Source organism: Bos indicus, chromosome 14, assembly GCF_029378745.1.
Source record: "Bos indicus isolate NIAB-ARS_2022 breed Sahiwal x Tharparkar chromosome 14, NIAB-ARS_B.indTharparkar_mat_pri_1.0, whole genome shotgun sequence".
Lineage (NCBI taxonomy): Eukaryota > Metazoa > Chordata > Mammalia > Artiodactyla > Bovidae > Bos > Bos indicus.
In genome coordinates this window covers 61755284-61775897 of record NC_091773.1, presented here as the reverse complement: position 1 = coordinate 61775897, position 20614 = coordinate 61755284, and positions in this window count along the sequence as shown.

The window sequence follows — 20614 nt, the reverse complement described above, 5'->3', positions numbered from 1 at the left end:
TGATCAGTTCATAATATATGCAAATATCAGATCATTATGTTATATACCTGAAATTAACACAATATTGTATATCAATTATATTTCAATATTTTAAAATTTACCTAAGTGATATCATAGTATATATATTCTGAAACTTTCTATTCAATGATTTGATATTATGGTTGGAGATTTGTATTGAGATCTGGTATATTTTATAAATTATATATTTCATCTGTTTTAATTAACTGTACGGTATTGTAACTATTATTATACCACAGTTTATTTATCCTCTTCTGAGGGACATTTAGTTCCAACTTTTGCTATTTCAATTTTTCACTATTAAAATTCTTTTATTTACATCTTTGTGTTTTCTTCTTGAGCACAAGTGGGAAATTTCCTCTGAGATTTATGCCTAGACATTTTGCAGTACATCTTAACCTTTTTTTCCCTAAAGAGGGAATTCAAATATCTGCCTAGTGCATGGAACAGCTGTTTGGAACAGGTAACTTCATGAATGGCATTTCCCAGGTGGCACGTGGTAAAGATCTGCCTGCCAATGCAGGAGATGCAGGAGACACGGGTTTGATTCCTGGATTGGGAAGATCGCATGCAGAAGGACATGTGAACCCACTCCAGTATTGTTGCCTGAAAATTTTCATGGAGAGAGGAGCCTGGCAGGCTGCAGCCCATGGCGTCACAGAGAGTCGGACACACTGAGTGACTAAGGGACTGCATGCACTCATTGCAATGCATGCATGCAACCTCATAAAGATAAAAGTGTTTTGTAAATTGCTCACATTGCACAAATATACAGCATTATCTTTCACAACTTAATACACTGGTCTTTGCAATGTGGGTTACTGGAGATCTTATATTTAGAGGACTATCAGCTTTTTTCCAATGATAATATCTTTACCATCAGAGAATGAAAAATGTTAAATTACTTCTAAAATAAAATTGAGGAAATTCCCTGGTGGTTACAACTCTGTGCTCTCATTGCTGGAGGCTGGGTTCGATTCCTTGTTGGGGAACTAAAATCCTTCAAACCTTAATGTGTGGCCAAAAATAAAGAAAACGAAATTGAAACATGAAGATCACACAATACTTTTAAGTCAACAAGGTCTCCAGATACGAACACATATTGTTGGAGGTCAAGTTCTCCGGAAATTGACAGTGAGATGGAATATGGGGTATAAGATGTTTACCAGGGCTTGAAATATAAGCAGAGAAGCAGGACTGGGCAGAAGGAGTTGAATTGTGATGTAGCGCCACAAAGCCTTCAACTACGTCAAGAGCCTGGACGTGCATATTGCTCATTAGTGACCTGCGACAGAGTGTCAGGGCTGGGTTTTTATTTTTTTTAATTTTTTTTTTATTTTTTATTTTTTTCTTTTTTCTCCAATTTTATTTTATTTTTAAACTTTACATAATTGTATTAGTTTTGCCAAATATCAAAGTGAATCCGCCACAGGTATACATGTGTTCCCCATCCCAAACCCTCCTCCCTCGTTTTTATTTGCCTTCCTTACTAGGTCACTAGAGAAAGGTGTGAACTCAGGCAAGGTGTCTCTCTGCAGCTGTGGCAACCCTGACAACTAGAAGCTGTTCACTGACACCTCTCCCTGCAGTGAGGTAACGTGTCCAGCCTTTCTCGAAGGGAGGTCCTGGGTTATGCATCGTCGTGTCTACTGTAGTCCACTCCTTGTGCTATGGGATTCATTCTTCAAGGGTATTTTCTCAATAGTGGCCTCTCTTGTTAAGGCGTATTTTTGAGGGATAAATTCTGCCCCCCATCTCTGGTGTGGGTCTCCAGCTACAACTGACTCACATACCTTCCTTCCTTCACTATCTATTCTCGATCTTCCTTTCCCTTGGTCACCACCTCTTCTGGCCTTGGAGTCTTACCCAGTAGCTTGACCCAAACTCTCGTCATTGAGGGGCCTGAGCCCTGCTCACCAATCCCTTCTCAGGCCAGGCTCTTGTACCTGTCCATTTACAGTCATGATTAGGCAACGGAATGCTAAGATATATTCAAGGAGGTCATCTGAGTTCTACATCTATTTCTCCTGTCCATTGTGTAATAGTAGTCTGCTATGCTCCTTTGTCCATGGGATTCTCCAGGCAAGAATACTGGAGTGGGTTACTGTTTCCTTCTCCAGGGGATCTTCCCGACCCAGGAATCCAACCTGGGTCTCCTGCGTTGCAGGCAGATTCTTTACCGATTGAGCTATGAGGGAAGCCTAATAATAGCCTTACCCGCTCCTGATGACCAGGGTCAATTATCTCTTCCAAAATGGTGTCTTCTTGCCTGATAGTACCTGGACACAAGAAACCCAAATTGCCTGGGCAGCATCTGAAGCTTATGATTCAGTGCACTCCTGCTGGGTCCCCTAGAACAAGCAAGTGGTCTTTGGGGCCAAGGGCTTCTAACCCTGCAAAGTTTAGGGCTGTGGGGACGGGAAACACAAAGTCCCCCAGAAGCAGTCATTGAGAATGATAGTAAGTGAGGTCATCTGGACTTATTTATTTTTCCTATTGGGGTCACATAGCCATCTGAAGACTTCGGTTCAAGGTACACATATTTTTCTCTGGAGGCCACATCCTCACAGAGAAAACTCTCAGAGTTGACCCTTCAGCCCTGTCTTCAGCAGGCTGTTCCAGGACCATCAGCCTGGCAGTTTCTGGGTAGTATGATCCATGGAATCCAGTCATGGCCCCTTTCCACACCTGCTTTCCTGTTGAGTCAATCTCCTGGTCTGACCCCATACTATATGGGATCTGGTGCTGGTGAGTCATACACTGTAAGTCCTCAGACAGTGGTGCTGGGTGAGACTCTGCAGGAAGGAAAGGAGAGCTTGTACCCAAACATATGGGAGCAAACTGCCCACCTTTCCAAAATGGAAGGGGCCTAACGTGGCAAACTTGCCGTTCAGGGCCAGTTGGTCTCCATGAGGAACAATGTCACATCAGGGGCTGGTGTCAGTCTCTGTTGCAGGCAAATTGGACATTGGATAGTAGCAGCTAGGTCAGTCATGGTAAGTGTTGGAAGAACAGTTAGTTCTGGCTTTGCACAGTTCCAATATACACAAACTTCCTTATCATGACTTGGTTATATCATGTCAGTCCCCTAACAACGTGGTTCAAATTTCTTATTACAATGTATTATGTGTGTGGTGCTAAGTCAATTCAGACGTGTCCGACTCTTTGCGGCCTCATGGACTGTAGCATGCCAGACTCCTCTGTCCATGAGATTCTCCAGGCCAGAATACTCAAGCGGATTGCCATTCCCTCCTCCAGGGGATCTTCCTGACTCAGGGATCGAACCCAGGTCTCTTGCATTGCAGGCAGATTCTTTTCTGTCTGAGCCACCAGGGGAACAGTGTATTAATCGCACATAACTGCATAGGGTACAAAGCTCCCTGTTAGCTCTTTGGTTTACGAGTCACTATGTAAATTGATGATGTGAGTCATGATCGGTAATCAATCACATCACTTCTTTCAAAGTTGGTCGGTGACTGGTCACAGCATATCTTTGTTCAGCTCACACAACATAGCCAAGCATCTAGTTGTGTTTCCTGTTTCTTTGTGAATAAATCCATGTGACAGTTTATAAGAATGAACACTAGAAACAGGAATTGGGCAACAAAGATGAAATTGCAGCCAAAAAATCCAAAAAGGGGTAACAAACTGCAAGTGAAATTTGAATGGAATGAAGGTGTAGAGAAAGCAGTTGACTGTGGGAACTTGGACACACTGCCATTTGGAAGACTTAGATGGGCAGCAGAGGAACTCAGTGAGGACAGAGCTAGTGACGTAACTGAGAAAGTGGTTGTAGATAAAGACGAAGATGTCACAGAGGAGGTGGACCTCCAAAAATCTCATGTTGAAGCAACTCTTGGAAAATTTTCACAGTATCGAAAGCATAAAGGATCATATATTGGAAACTGATCCAGACTTAGTAAGATACGCAATTCTCCATAGAGGCATAGACAAGACACTCTCTCCATATGAAAAATAACGTACCAAGAACACGAGAACTGTCCAAACTATTTTTTGTTAAGTTTATTTAACAAGAATTTTCAGTGTTTCTAATATTTTAAATTGTAGTGTACGAAGCAAATATTAGTTGCCCCGTTGTTCTTCATTTCCCTATAGTAAGTCTGTTTTAATATTCCATCTGCAAACTAATTGAAGAACCCCAAAAAGCTAGAGAATAGGCCTAACAGCATCCATTTCATCTAAGACTGAAAAAAGTCATTTATTCATACATTTTTGGAAAAAAGCCATTCTTCTCTATTACTTAAGATGAATACTTACAAAGAGAATAGACGTTTATGTTTCCTTCTTTTGCAGTCTCCTAGTTAAAAAAAAAATCTTGAATGATTTTTTCCTTTCCAGTGTTGTTGGAAAAGCAGAATCATCCAGTAAGCCCTGTTACTAATATACAGTTAAACTGTACAAAATTAAACACATCCCACATGACTGTCAGGAGTTCCTCTGAAAAGCTGAATCATATATACAAGAGCAATCTACCTCCCCCTGCCCAGAAGAATAACAGAAACATGGAGAAGGAGAGGAAGTCTTGCTGCTAGAGACCCAGCAGGAAGGGAGCTTGGAGGCTAGCCACGACCTAGATTCCTAAGGCGCTGAAATAATAAAATGATTTCAGTCAGCCCACAAATGTTTACTTAGCATCTTCAGTGTTGTCTCTAAGGTTGCACACGGTTCCGAGGGGAAGCTGAGGTATCCATATGGAAACAAGACATAGGAAAATCCGAACTCTACCCTGTTTGCTTTAAAAGGCTTCTTCATTTTCAAGATCACCCTGGCAGATGCTGTCAGTGTGGTTCTGGGGGTGCTTCCCCCCAGCAGCCAGACCTTCTCTGCCATTGCTCTACCTGTAGCTCTTAAGAGAACCAACTTTCCCTGGTGATTCCCCACCCCCTGCGCAACCCCCAAGAGCAGCCCTTAATCAGTGACTGACAGACATGGGGATACAAATGTTCCCACCTTTTTCCTCTGATGGAACAACGCTGAGCTGTGACCCAGCCCCTCTTCAAATCACCTCTGCTTTGTGTCACTTCCTTACCTGGTCCTCTTTTCTTTCCTGCCCCACTTCCTAACTCTCCTAGTGATTTTTCCTGAGAACACTCCCTAATGCGTCATTTTCCAATGGATATTCCTTGCCTCAGAATCTGCTTCCAGGGAAAGCAAAAATGGAAAACCACCAATTCTGTAATAATAAGAATGATTATCATTATTTATTATTGCTATTATAATCACACGTTTTTTACCACCTTCTGATGGGCATCAGGGAAACCACAGTTAAAATCTCGGATGCACTACCAACTCGTTTGATTTCAGACATGTTTATTGAGCCTCTCTTATTTAAATTTCCTCCTTTGTAAAACATGCAAAATAACCTCTCTCTCTCTCTCTCTCCAGGATATGAAGTGCCTCTTTTTATATGGGTGTGGGTTGGGGGCCTGATACTCAGAGAAGCGGGGCAGGTCAGTGCTTTGGTGTCTAGTGAGGCTGCAGTCAAACGACCTGCCCACGTGCTTATCACTGATGCCGGAAACCACAGAGTGAAAAAAAATTATTCCTAAACCTGGCTGATCGGTGGGACCAGAGAAATGGCATTTTTTTGGTATCTCTCATGGAACTAGGGCCTTGAGAGTTTTGTAAGCACCCGTTAACACCTTGGAGAACACAGCTAGGTCAGCTCCCAGACGGGGTGCGGGTTTTGTAAAGGACACAATGAATGAAGAGGAGAAGAAGGCGAAGGGAAGGGAGTGGAACAGGCACAAAATGGAGCATTTAAGCCTGACAGTGAGGAGGAAAGGCAGCCTGGACCCGTGGCTGAAGATGCCAGAGGAGGATGGGATGGGAGCCGGAAGGCCTGGGGCATAATTGAAATAGATGGAGCTGGATGGGGACGCAACACACAAACACACCCAAGGTAGAGAAGCTTCCTCCGAATTTTCAATCGCTTCCTAACTGCCAGGCAATATGGTCAGAGACTTATGGCTAAAAAATTCACAACACAGCCTGTCTGTGTAGGAAGAGCCTTCCCTGGCCAGCTGCAATGACTAGAATTGCTATGATTAACCAAGTCATTTGATTAAGGCAAGATTTCTTAACCTGAACCCACATTCCAAGGACCTTGAATTCAGGGAGTGCAAGAACTTGGAGGAGGGGAAAATTGAATTTTTATTTTCACTGTTGTCTAACTGAAATTTTAATTTTGAATATAGAGAACAAAACTTAGCACTACCTAAGACTTGGTCACTGATAAAAATCATAGATCTTTTCATATAATATTAGAGTTGCTGTGACTATTTCAAAACACTGTGTATACTCAACCTACTTTGAAATTAAGAATACTATTAGGACTTCCTTGATGGCACAGTGGATAAGCATTCGCCTGCCAATGAAGGGAACAGAGTTCAATCTCTGGTCTGAGAAGATTCCACATGCTGTGGAGCAACTGAGCCCGTGCACCAAACTATTGAGCCTGTGCTGGAGAGCTCGTGAGCTGGGCTACTGAGGCCCACTCGCCTAGAGCCTGTGCTCCACAGTAAGAGAAGCCACTGCAACGAGAAACCCAGGCAACAAAGGAAGTGTAACCTCCACTCGCCACAACCAGAGAAAGCCCGTGCAAAGCAGCCACAACCCAGGACAGCCAAAAATTAAAGGAAAAAAGAACACGGCTAAACCTGCCTCTAGATCTTTTTTTCTAATGTATTAATAAAGAAGAACATGGATGTTTTATATTTCACATTTTAAAGCACAGTTTGAGAACAGTATTTCAATTGGTTTCCTTTTTATTTTATGTTCTTGAAACCATTACTCTGTTCTGAAAGGGGCTTCCCAGGTGGCGCTAGTGGTAAAGAACCTGCCTGCCAATGCAGGAGAACTAAGAGATGCCGGTTCAAACCCTGGGTGGGGAGGATCCCCTGGAAGAGGAAATGGCAACCCATTCCAGCATTCTTGCCTGGAAAATCCCATGGGTAGAGAAGCCTGGCGGGCTACATACAGTCCATGGGGTTGCAAAGAGTCAGACATGACTAAAGTGACTTACCACACTCTTCTGAAGAGGGGTCCATGGAAGGAAAAAAAAAATTAAGGTACTGCAAGTCACAGATAAAAGCCCTCATGAGTGATGGTTATCATTTCAACATTCATCAGATGAGCTTCATTCCCCAGTAAAGAAATGGTACAAGAGAAAAAGTGAATATTGATGAGCAAAAGAGATGAGACAGAGATGCAGCAGAGGACGGAGCTGGGTGTTGGCCCCACATCCGGCTGTCTTCAGCACCCTGGAAGGAAGTTTTAAGAGAAAGCCAGAGGATCTGTTACCACAACAAACAGACAAATGACAACCAGCTTTCTTGCTGCCAAGTCACTTTGAATTGAGGGATGGGTCAGTCAAAATGTGGGTGTTCATTCAAAATACAGATTCTCAAACCTTGAATTGAGCATGGGGATCTGTACTTTTCTTTAAAAAAAAAAAAAGTTTTCTTTATTTATTTGACTCTGCTGGGTGTTTGTTGCTGTGTGGACTTTTCCCTAGTTGCAGAGAGCAGGGGCTACACTCTAATTGCAGTGCACGGGCTTCTCATTGTGGTGGCTCCTCTTGTTGCAGAGCATAGGCTCTAGAGCGTTTGGGCTTCAGTAGCTGCTGTGCACAGGCTTAGTTGCCCTGTAGCATGTGGGATCTTCCTGGACTGGGGATCGAACCCATGTCTCCTGCATTAGCAGGTGGATTCTTTACCACTGAACCAGCAAGGAAGCCCAGATCTGTACTATTTAATAATCATCCCAGGTGATCTGGGGATAAAACATAAGGTGGGGGTCTTGCCTACATAAAAATGTTGGGACAGAAGAAAATGCTGTGACTTTCCAAGAGTAGCTCATCTGTCCTTGTCATACTAACTTATACTGAATTCCTTGAGAAATGGAGATTGCAATCCCTGTGGCTTATAATCCAGCCCCTTGCTGGGGCAGGCAGTGACTGGGGACCAGGGCTCCATCTATAGGAATTTTAAATCCTGTGTCATTCATAAATGTGTGATGCCATATTTTTCAAAGCACCAGGTCACACTTTACTTGGACGAAATGAGCTGTTTTAAGTAGGTCTGAGTTCTAACTACTCTTCTCATCTCAGTGAAATATTTACTTATTAACAGATACTTATGTAAATTGTAACAGATACTTATGTAAATCATACTTATGTCCTAACCTTAGTGTAACTGAATGCAGTTTGGAGATTTTGAGGGAAGTGCTGAGAAATAAATCCACAGCAGGTTTCAAAGAGAGATTTCCATTGCTGATTTCCCAGAGTTGGAATGTAAGGACTGCAATGGATTCAGCTTGAAAGCCATGTATTTAACATTCCTCTGCAGTAACTGTCTCTTAAATTGCATTTTGGTTTAAGAAGCAGCAAAAACAAATACAGCATGAAGGGGGAATTTTGTTATTTATTTTAAAGGGGATGAAAATGAATGAAGAGCTTCTAAGAGCTTTCTCTCTTTAGTCTCCCACATGATTTTGTACCTCTGGTCACATCGGAAAGTTCTTTTTTTTCCTAATGCTGTCTGAGTTCTGCATTTTGGTGCCCAGAACAAGGAAGTGTGGGATATATAAGACACACACATAATAGATACATAAACAACAAGCGGGCTTCCCTGGTGGCTTGGTGAGTGATAAAGTCAGAGCCTGAACCAGGATAGTGGCTATAAGAACAGAAGAAAGGGGCATGTGTGAGAGAAATTATGCAAGAAGACTTGTTAGGACTTGGAGCAAGGTGAAAATCATAAAGAAAATAAAGAGGATCTCAAGGTCTTCATCTTGATAAAATTATGGTATCATTTCCAGAAAAAGAAGATGGTTTACAGATGTGAACTGGTGGTTCTGACTTGGAACACATTGCTTTTGATTAGAGTGAAATATCTAGGTGAAAGTGTCAGTTGCAGTTGCAACATGGGAGGAGTAAATGGCTTAAACTCAGCTGAATGGAAGAAATGGAGAATGGAGTGTTCATTCTTTGGAAAGACCTGTCTTTTGTGGGTAGAGGAGGGAAGGAGCCATTGAAGGAGAGGGAGGACAAGTTGTATGAGAGAGAAGAAAAGTGATGTAATAAGCAAGTGTCAGGTAAGCCGAAAGAGCAGACAGACTGAAGCCAAGGAATGAGGGATGGTCAAAAAGGGAAAGGACAGGACTTCTCTGGCGGTCCAGTGGTTCCTCTGCACTTCCACTGCAAGAGGTGCAGGTTCAATCCCTGGTCAGGGAAGAGTCCACATGCGGCAGGGTGCGGCAGGAGAAAAAAAAAGAAGAGGACAGTGTTGGCCACCAGATATCTGTGGGGTCCACTCTCATTCTCCTTACCTTCCTGCTTCTCAATGGCTCATAAGGAGGTCATGGGGGCTTAGGAGAAAGAGGGTAGCTCTGTGGAGCGAAGACTGTAGGTCTTACACCTGTATTTTTATTCATAAATCTGATCACGGCCAGTGGCACCATCCTGGAATATAGCAAAGTCCACCATTTTGATTTTTCACATCATTGTCAATATCATCGTGAACTGACATTTTCTGAGCATCAGTGAGGATGCTTTGGCTGCAAGTTCAGAAACACATACTCAAACCAGTGTTAACAATAAATTGGAACACTGAGGTAGACAACCAACAACAAATGCATGGTTGATAGGTGGCTCAACAAAGCAAGGACCCAAGTTTTTTCCATTTCTTTTCCCTGCTATACTCAGTGGAAGCTTTTCCCTCAGGGAAGTAACAAGATAACTGTAGCAGTTCCAGCTATCACAGCAGAAGTCCATGTAACTATTTGGAGGAAAAGAGAGATCCCCCCTTTTCTTGTTGCTTTCTTCTAACAGTGAGGAAACCTCACAGAAGCTTCCAGCCAACTTCCTCTCATGCCTCACTGGCCAGAATTAGATCACATACAAATTCACAACACGGTCATTGGTGAGGGAAATGGCATTGCCTTCAGAGGCAGGAGACCCATTTCTCACCATTTCCACTGAAACCGTTGGCTATATGGTTGGGTCCCTAAACAAAACTGCTGCTGCTGCTAAGTTGCTTCAGTTGTGTCTGATTCTATGGGACCCCATAGATGGCAGCCCACCAGGCTCCCCTGTCCCTGGGATTCTCCAGGCAAGAACACTGGAGCGGGTTGCCATTTCCTTCTCCAATGCCTGAAAGTGAAAAGTGAAAGTGAAGTCGCTCAGTCGTGTCCGACTCTTAGCGACTCCATGGATTGCAGCCTACCAGGCTCCTCCGTCCATGGGATTTTCCAGGCAAGAGTACTGGAGTGAGGTGCCACTGCCTTCTCCAAACAAAACTGGATTCTGTTAGAAAAGCAAAAGGAGTTGAATGGGGGTTACGTTATCAGCCTCTAGGAGTACATAGTACAGTGTTGGACTCATAGTAGGAACCTAAGCATATTGGTTACATAAAAATTATATAGTAGTACACCTTAAGTCTTAAATGAGTAATAGAGCCAGGCCATAGAGGTTCAGAAGGACTGCTAATGGGTTCTAGTTCAATGATTTAGTAAATACAGTATTGAAAGTGTTAGTTGCTCAGTCTGCCTGACTCTTTGCCACCACATTGTAGCCTGCCAGGATTTTCCAGTTAAGGATATTGGAGTGGCTTGCCATTTCCTTCTTCAGGGGATCTTCCCGACCCAGGGATCAAACTGGGGTCTCCTGGATTGCAGGCAGATTCCTTACCAATTGAGCTAGAGGTTCTATTAAAATGCAGATACTCAGGCCACAGCACCCAGAATTCATATTCAATGTTTTTCATGGGTCTCAGTTATTTGAATTTTCCACAAGAATCTTAGGAATTTCCAGGACAAGCTCTATTTGTGTTAGGCAGAGTAGCTCTAAGGGTGTGGTTGAGGTAGGTAGGTAAAGTTAAAAAAAAAAAATTAATGAATCATCAAATTAAACTAGCAGTTTACTTTCTGATATTGTAAGGTGGTTGCTAGGATCCACAGTTCTTATCAAAGAGTCATATGTACAAAGGGAACTTATGCAACATTTCCCTTCTGGGCCTAAAATTGACTGATGAGGAAAAGGTGAATTATGTCTTAGCAATTAAACAGTGTTTCCAAGTTTGAAGATACCTGTTTACTTTAGAGTATAATCACAAAGAATTATCAGGGTGCATATTAATAATGAATGGAAAACATTGGGTCATGTTTATCCCTCCCCAATCCCAATTTTTCCACCCTAAATTTCTTTATAATTTATCATACCCAGCAAACTTATAGGTCCTGGGAGAGACTATTCTTTCCTCCTTGATTGAAAAATTTATGTTTATGGAAATAAAATATTCGTTTGCTACGGCTCTTATTTAACTGTCTAAAGTGAAGAAATGGAGTCTAAATTTCAACCAACAGCTTCACTCATGCTTGCTTGCATGTTGTCAATGCCATTTTCATTTATATCCCATTAATATTTATCCCTCTCTTTTAATTCACCCTCTTACTTCTGAGGTGTAGTCACTCCCTTTGCTTGGGGTGTACATGTTACATATTTTTTTTTCTTAAAGAATGCACTGGTATTGACACACCATTTTGGATTGGATATTTGTAAAGCTAGTTGGAAAATGTATATAATGATCATAATCATTACAAAATTTATATGTAGCAAGTCTAATTTCAAAATCAGGTTAGGAACTTGATTTTTTTTTTTCCGGGATCATGAAGGTAGTGGAATCAGGAAAGAAAAACAAAGATTTGATATGCCATGGTGGATTTGGTGGTATCATATAAACGGGATTTGATTTTTTTTAGTATTTTTTTTTAACCGGTAAGATCACCTCATATCCCTTCATACAGTATTAGCTATATCTATGTGCTCTGTAAATAAATCGATGCATTGGGTGTATTACTAATGTCAGGGATTGTTTTGATGCAATCTGGTATTTAGTGATATTTTAACTTTTTTTTCTTTTGATACTTTAACTTTTGAAGGTGAAAAGTTTTACAAGTTTTAAGTGTTTGTGTGGGTAGAAAATAGGTTATGATCATTCACTTGCTTCTTAAGACCCAGCTTGTGTTCAGCTTCTTCTTAAAGAGGGTTTTTAATGCGGACCATTTTAAAAGTCTTTATTGAATTTGTTACAATATTGTTTCTGTTGTTTATGTTCTGGTTTTTTGGCTACTGCCGCTTATGGGATCTTAGCTCTTAGATCCCTGACCAGGGATTTGAACTCTCAACCCCTGAAGTGGAAGGGGGAATCTTAACCACTGGACCATCAGTGAAGTCACATGTGCAGCTTCTGAGGCAGGTGTTTTCTGGAGTTTCAGGGCTCTGTTCTCATCTATGAGACCAACAAACATGGGGCAGATGGGAGGCCCTCCAGCTCCCCATGCTGAGATTCATGACCGCCACCCTGTGCCTGACTGGTAACTGTTCCAGTAACTTGGCTGCAACCTTTTTGAGATTCAGTCCCCTTGTTTATGATCCAATTCTATTCATAAATAATAATGATCATTATAGCTAGCAGTTTGTGGAAAGTCACTGGATGCCAGGGACTTGCTTAAATGCATTATCTCATTTAATTCTCCTAATAAGCCCATTGAGGGGTATATAGATGAGAACACCCAGAATCATACACAATAGCGAGTGGTAGACCCAGGTCCAACGTACTCGTTACATGGAGTCCCTGCCTGATATCCAGTCCCTCTAAGACTGTACTTCACAATCCTTCTCTTTGTCCAACTCATGCTTACCCCTCACAATCACAAAGCTTTCAAGGTCCCCAAGAGGAGCAGTTACACCAAGAATGTTTTGTCAGATGTTAATTCATATTAAAAGCATTGTGCCTCCCCACCCCAACAAAGTGATAATATGATATTAATTGTACTTTTCAAAGCCATCCCCAGCCTGCTTGAGGTTTTCTACTTTGGGATTCAGGCCTTATATCACACACGCCTTTGGGAGCTGTACAGCTCAGAAACTGAAAACCTACTGCTGAACTTAAGACCAAGAGCCAAGATATCTAAGCAGTCTAAATATCCATTGACAGAGGAATGTATAAAGAAGACGTGATTCTATTTATACAATGGAATATTACTCAGCCATAAAAAAGAATGAAATCATGCCACTTGGAGTAACATGGATGGACCTAGAGATTATCATACTAAGTGAAGTGTGAAGTAAGCCAGACAGAGAATGACAAATATCATATGACCTCACTTATATGTGGAATCCAAAAAAAAAAAAAAGACACAAATGAACTTACATACAATGCATCAATAGACCCACATACACAGGAAAAAAGCTTATGGTCACCAAACAGAAAAGGGAGAGGGGAGATAAATTAGAATTATGGGATTAACATATACACACTACTATACATAAAATGGCAATGGCACCCCACTCCAGTACTCTTGCCTGGAAAATCCCATGGACAGAGGAGCCTGGTGGGCTGCAGTACATGGGGTCGCTAGGAGTCGGACACGACTGAGCGACTTCACTTTCACTTTTCACTTTCATGCATTGGAGAAGGAAATGGCAACCCGCTCCAGTGCTCTTGCCTGGAGAATCCCAGGGACGGGGGGAGCCTGGTGGGCTGCCGTCTATGGGGTCGCACAGAGTCGGACACGACTGAAGCGACTTAGCAGCAGCAGCAGCATACATAAAATAAATAACTGACAAGGACCTACTATTTAGGAAGGGGACAATCCTCAAATTTTGTAATAATGTATAATGGAAAAGAATCTGAAAAAATATATACATATGTATAACTGAATCACTTTGCCATACACCTGAAACTAACACAACGCTGTAAATCAACTCTATTTCAGTAAAAATGAACACTAAAAATTACAAAAAAAAAAAAAAAAAAAGCCAGGGTGCTTTTGGACTCACGGGCCCCACTGGGTGGCTCCTGGATTGCCTGTCTCTGTGCTCTGCTGAGACGGCTTGCTGTGCATTAAGCCCCCCTGCTGTGCCCTCCTGACCACAGGGCAGCACTACCTGAGGGCTCTCCCTGCCTCCTCCGGACACCAGGTTCTATCAATTGGCCTACCCTCTCCTCGCACCTCAGCTCCTACCCGTTCAATTCTCCCAGCAGTCTGTTTTCTCTCCCGTTTACCCTTAGAATTGATTTACTTCTCTGGGCCTGTAGAGTATCTTCCATTTTCCTTCAATTAATAGACAAAGACTGACTGATCTGACCACGTTCTCTGCAGATACCAGCCTGACCTCTGACCGCATATGTATCTCACACAATTGTTCGAATAAATCATTAGCCCATCTTAGTTCAGCTCAACATATATTTATCAAACAGGAAGCTGTTCCACATATTCGAGGAGTTGAGTTGGTGGAGGGCAGAGGGGGTTGTCAAAAACGTGAGGGGTTTGGGATTTCACCCTGGTTTGCAAGCTAACAAGGTAGCCTGCCATATTTTCATGGATGCTGACTTAAGACACAAATCTCTTAGGTCAGTGAAAAAGGACTTTATTACTCCCCACACAGCAAGTGGCATGAGCATACTCATATGTACATCAGTTCCCCTGCCTCAGTTCCTACAGGATGGATGTGGACAGACAGAGCTGGATGCCCGAACACACAGAGGGTTCCATCACAGAGAGGATCCTGGACTTAGAGAACCCATATCTCTCAGACTAGACAGCACGAAAGCTTACCTAGACAAATGTACCAGGGAAGATCCTCTGGAGAAGGAAATGGCAACCCACTCCAGTATTCTTGCCTGGGAAATCCTATGGACAGAGGAGCCTGCCAGGATACACATGGGGTTGCAAGAGTTGGACACGACTGAGCAACTAAACCACCAATAACAGTAAAAGATGATAAGAGTGAAAATTGAATGTGGGGTTTATAGGAATTCTCTGCTATCTTTACCACCTTTCTGTCAATCTAAAACTATTCTAAAATAAATTGTTTACTTTGCCTTTGCTCTGGAGGGTGGGGGTACTATTAATATCTCTACTTTCTGACATTGTTTGTTATACAAACACTCTTGAAAAAAGAATCCAGACAAACAGCAGAAATGTGAGGAATCCATGAGGCACTGTCTTTCAGCAATACCCACCCATTGTTTCTACACCATCTTGGTTTCTGGTGAATTTTTCCCATAAATAGCCACTCCACTGGCTGCTCTGATTAACTGACAGAGACTGGGCAAAAAATCTATTCAATTTGTCTCATACAGCATCTTATTAAGGTTACTGTGATCAGGAATTTAGCATCATGAGGAGGCCTTCCTGTAGAATATACCTCAGTTATAACCCCCAGGGTCTTAGAATCAACCCATTGAACAAATCCCCCAAACTACCAGGGCCTTAGTTAAGAAAAGTCGTGGGGCTCTCTCCTTAAGTTTCTCTATTTATCTCTCCCCTTGGCCCAAGGTGTTAATATAAGCATGGCAGGATTTATTAGCAAGTCTAGAAGCAATCCTATAGACTCTGCCATGGCACAAGAGGAAGAGGTTTAAAGCAATTCTACCGTCTATAATATCCCTGACCAGTAATCTGAGTTAGGGACAAATTTTGTACTGTTTTTTTCTAATTGGATGACTTCCACTGGAGGAATAATTGGCCACAGATTGTGCATAAATAATGAGTCAATTATCCCTTTGGGAAGCTCTTCCACGTAATCAAAGGAAGCTTCATTGAGGGCCCTCAGTTATTTGAGGGCTATGTGATCTACTAGTGGTATTTCCTTAAATACTTGAAGGTCTCTTGTAATCGCCTTTAAGGTGCAAGTCACCATGTTTCGGGGAGGAAGCCAAGATAATGCTTGGTTTCCATGCAAGCGATAGTCCTGGGAATGCACACGGTGGCACTGGAAAGACAGGGTGGCTTACTATTGGCAGTGCCCCTCAGGTCAGACCTCCACTGTTCCAAGGACACAGGTTGGCAGTGTCACCAACACAGCCTCTCCACCAGCTGTTAAATCTTGGCCTTCTCAGATTGCTTTGAATAATCAGGTCTGGTCTTTGTTTATGGAGGAACTGCCTGATTGCAGTCAGACTAAACTCTGCTGTTTGTCCAGGTCACCAGGCGGGTGGCATTTTTTTCCACCCCAAGGAATGACTGAGCAATGGCTGTGGAATGGGTTTGGGGAAGACATCTAGAGGTGTGGACAGGGATTTTGTGTGGGAGGTGTAGGAGTTGGGACACCCCTTGCTATTTCAGATAGATGTTTTGGATAAGTTAAGGCAAATGGGGGTCAAACTTCAAACTGTGTTCAGAGCCATCTGGCAGGGGATGGCAGACCCAGCCAGCAGTGATTTAAATCACCGTGCTTCCAAGAGTTTAGCAGAACCATGTTAAGATGTTTTCATTCTGAAAGAAGGCTCCGGGGACAATTCCAAAGGACAAAGGTCCTTAGGGTTCTTGCTCCCCGACCCTGGATGACCTGCTGAGGTCTAAGGTGTTATCTGCAAAGGTGGTAGGTTGCTGTTCTCCTTTCGTCATCACATACACTGTGTGTCCCATTCCAGTAGCTGTACCTTTGCCTCTCCCCAGTCATTCCCTCCTCTTACCCAGACTTTTCATCTCTGAGTCAGGCACGAGAGAGAAGGCATTTTATAAACTTATTACAGTGACTTGATGATGTTCCCACTTTGGCCCGTGAGCCACTGCAGAGAGAGTTGATAAGCAGTGTACTGAACCAAATGGTCACTATCCGTATGCTCTCTATCATTGTTGTTTGACAGGCTATGGAAACTTCTGCCTATCCTGGACAAATATTAGTGCCAGTTATTACAAGGGGTGGACCTGAGGCTAAGTGCCAGAAAAGTAGGAAGAGAATACTATAGCAACCATGACCGCATTTGGAATCTTTGAGATGACATGGCCTGCAACCACTTCTCAAGTTTTCCTCATTTACAGGCAATTACAATTCAATCCCTGGTGGCTCAGACAGTAAAGAATCTTCCTGCAATGCAGGAGACCTAGGTTAGATCCCTGGGTCAGAAAGATCCCCCTGGAGGAGAGCATGGCAAATCACTCTAGTATTCTTGCCTGGAGAATCCCACGGACAGGGGAGCCTTGTGAATAACAGTCCATGGGGCTGCAAAGAGTCAGGCACGACTGAGTGACTAACACAGGCAATTAAGCAGTAGATCATTTATTGCTCAGCAGACCGTACAATCTAGCCTACAACTGATTCCTGGAAACTGTAAAATTGGGTTTACCATCAATTTCTATGGACTTCTTGCAAATTTCATTAATTGACCTATGCGATGCTCATCCTTTGTTTTCCAAAAAACTCTATCTTTGATATATCCCATCCTTGTCACCAACACTATCAAGAACTGGGAAAGGTTTGAGATTTTACCGAACAAGTTAGCCTGGCCTGTCACAATTTCATGGATGCTGGTAGTGGACACAAAACCCCTGGGTCAGAGACAGAGGATTTTTTTTTAAGTCTTATTTATTTATCTATTGACATATAGTTGATTTAAAATGCTGTGCTGGTTTCAGGTATACAACAAACTGATCCACTTATATATATATGCATATACATATATCCTTACATATATATATGCACATGTATATATTTTCAGATTCTTCCTCTTAAAGGTTATTACAAAATATCGAGTATATTTCCCTATGCTATAGAATAGGTCTTTGTCAGTTATATATTTTATGTATTGTAACATATATATATTAATCTGAATCTTCTAAAATTTATCCCTTACCCCCTCCCCCTTTGGTAACTATGTTTGTTTTTATGTCAGTGTATCTATTTGTTTTGTATGTAAGTTCACTTGTTTTTTTTTTAGAATTCCACATATGAGCAACATAATATATTTGTCTTTGTCTAACTTATTTCATTTAGTATGGTAATCTCTAGGTCCATCCATGTGGCTGCAAACGGCGTTATTTCATTCTTTTTTATGCCTAAGTAATATTCCACTGAGTATATGTACCACATGATCTTTATCCATTCACCTGTCAATGGACATTAAGTTGCTTCCACGTCATGACTATTGTAAATAGTGCCCCTATGGACATTAGGGTGCTTGTATCTTTCCAAATTATGTTTGTTTTTTTTTTTTCCACTCCAGGAGTGGAACTGCAGGAACATATATTGTTTGTCAAGAAATTGGGACTCTGAGAACATCCCGGGTCTAGTACTAGGGTTCTCTGCCTCAGAACTACTGACATTTTGGATCAGATGACTCTTTGTTGTGGGGCTGTCCTAGACATTGCATGATGTCTAGCAGCATCTATGACTTTTGCCCTGATTTCACTAGATACCAGTAGCATGTCATTCCCCACAGGCTGTGACAGACAAAAACATCTCCAGACATGGCCAAACATCCCCCACTGGTCTAGTGTATCTTATTATTATTCTTGGCTATGCTCTGCAGCTTGTGGGGGGATCTTAGTTCCCTGACCAGGGATTGAACACAGGCCCTCATCAGTGAGAGCACAGAGTCCTAACCACTGGACCACCAGGGAATGCCTTAGCATATCCTATTTATTAACCCTGAGCATTCAACTCTAAAAATTCCAGATGTTATCAAATAATTTTCAATGCTCTACCTTCAGAGTAGGCTTAGTTCAACTACATCTTTAATGTTGATGATGAAAACAGATATGATGATGTAATGAACATATTTTACATAAATATTTTCCTATCTGTTCCCATTATTTCCATCCTTATATGGATGAAAATAGAATGAGCATTTTTAAGGCTTCTCATCTATATTGTCAAATTGCTGACCATAAAAACTGTACCAGTTTACAGAACCACTAGCAGTATAAGAGATTCTGTCTTATCATATTCTCACCAGCATTGGCTATTATGTATATATTCATATCTTTGCTAATGTAAGTTATTATTCACATTTACTTTTATATATTATTTATTTTGATAAATATTTCTATGTATGTTATCTTACTTATATCTTTGAGCACTAGTAAGAGTGTGCATTTCCCCATATGTTTTATTTCAGCCAGTGGTATTTCCTTTTATGTCAATTTTTTGTGCTTTTTGTTCATTTCCCAGTTAGGGTCTTATTATTGTTCTTATTAATTTGTCTGTGCACTTTACATAATATAAACTGGATACCATAAATTTTTACCAAAGAAAAAAACAGTTCATGAAAGCATTTGAGTTCATTAAAGGTATGAGCAGATGGCAATAGATTTACATTACAGCAATTAAAGTGATCTCAAATGGGGTCCTAAGCAGACCTATTTCACAAGTTCTTTATCATGTCGCTTTCTTTCTTCTCTGCTCCCTATGCCTTATGCATTCCTTGCGTGCCTTCACCTGCTCCTCTGGTTTCTCTTCCTTTCCAATTGAGATTGGAAACTAGTTTAGACATGGCTTTTTTTGTCTCCATGCACCCAAGTTCAGCTTATCTTCAACTCTGTTAGTTTATCTAAGTATTTTCCTAAACAAGGACACTTCCTTTTTTAAGAGGAATATAAGTGCCACCTTTCAAGATATTACAGTTGTTGTTGTTCAGTCACTTAGTCATATCCAACTCTTTGGAACCCCATAGACTCCAGCATGCCAGGCTTCCCTGTCCTTCATCATCTCCCAGAGCTTGCTCAAACCCATGTTCATTGAGTTGGTGATTCCATACAACCATCTTCTCCTCTGTCATCCCCTTCTCCTCCTGACTTCAGTTCAATTCAGTTCAGTCGCTTGGTCGCGTCCAACTCTTTGTGACCCAATGGACTGCAGCATCCCAGGCCTCCCTATCCATCACCAACTCCCAGAGTTCACTCAAACTCATGTCCATTGAGTCGGTGATGCCATCCAACTACCTCATCCTTTGTTGCCCCCTTCTCCTCCTGCCATCAGTCTTTCCCAGGATCAGGGTCTTTTATGATGAGTTAGTTCTTCACATCAGGTGGCCAAAGTACTGGAGCTTCAGCTTCAGCATCAGTCCTTCCAATGAATATTCAGGATTGATTTTCTTTAGGATTGAATGGTTTGATCTCCCTGCAGTCCAAGGAACTCTCAAGAGTCTTCTCCAACACCACAGTTCAAAAACATCAGTTCCTTGGTGCTCAGCCTTCTTTATGGTCCAACTCTCACATTCCTTCATGACTACTGGAAAAACCATAGCTTTGACTATACTGACCTTTGTCGGCAAAGTAATGTCTCTGCTTTTTAATACGCTGTCTAGGTTGGTCATAGCTTTTCTTCCTAGGAGCAAGTGTCTTTTAATTTCATGGCTGCACTCACCACCTGCAGTGATTTTGGAGTCAAAGAAAATAAAGTCTGTCACTGTTTCCACTGTTTCCCCATCTATTTGCCATGAAGTGATAAGACCAGATGCCATGATCTTAGTTTTCTGAATGTTGAGTTTTAAGCCAGCTTTTTCACTCTCTTGTGAAAAATTATTTTGATTCCTATTGTGCGATTAATTTCAGATACTTTCCCCACTTAGTTTCATTGAAACATTTATCTTTTTCCCTTGAAAAAATTATGAGGAAAAAATAAATTTTCTCTATGCATTTTTTTCAGTGCTTTAAGCTTAAAAGGTGCTTTAGGTACGTGGAAATGCAGGAAAACGTGTGTCATGCCTGCTATATATACTTAGATACCTATGATGCTCCTATGCACAGTAAGGAAAAGCAAGCGTCCCCACTCTTTGTAAACACA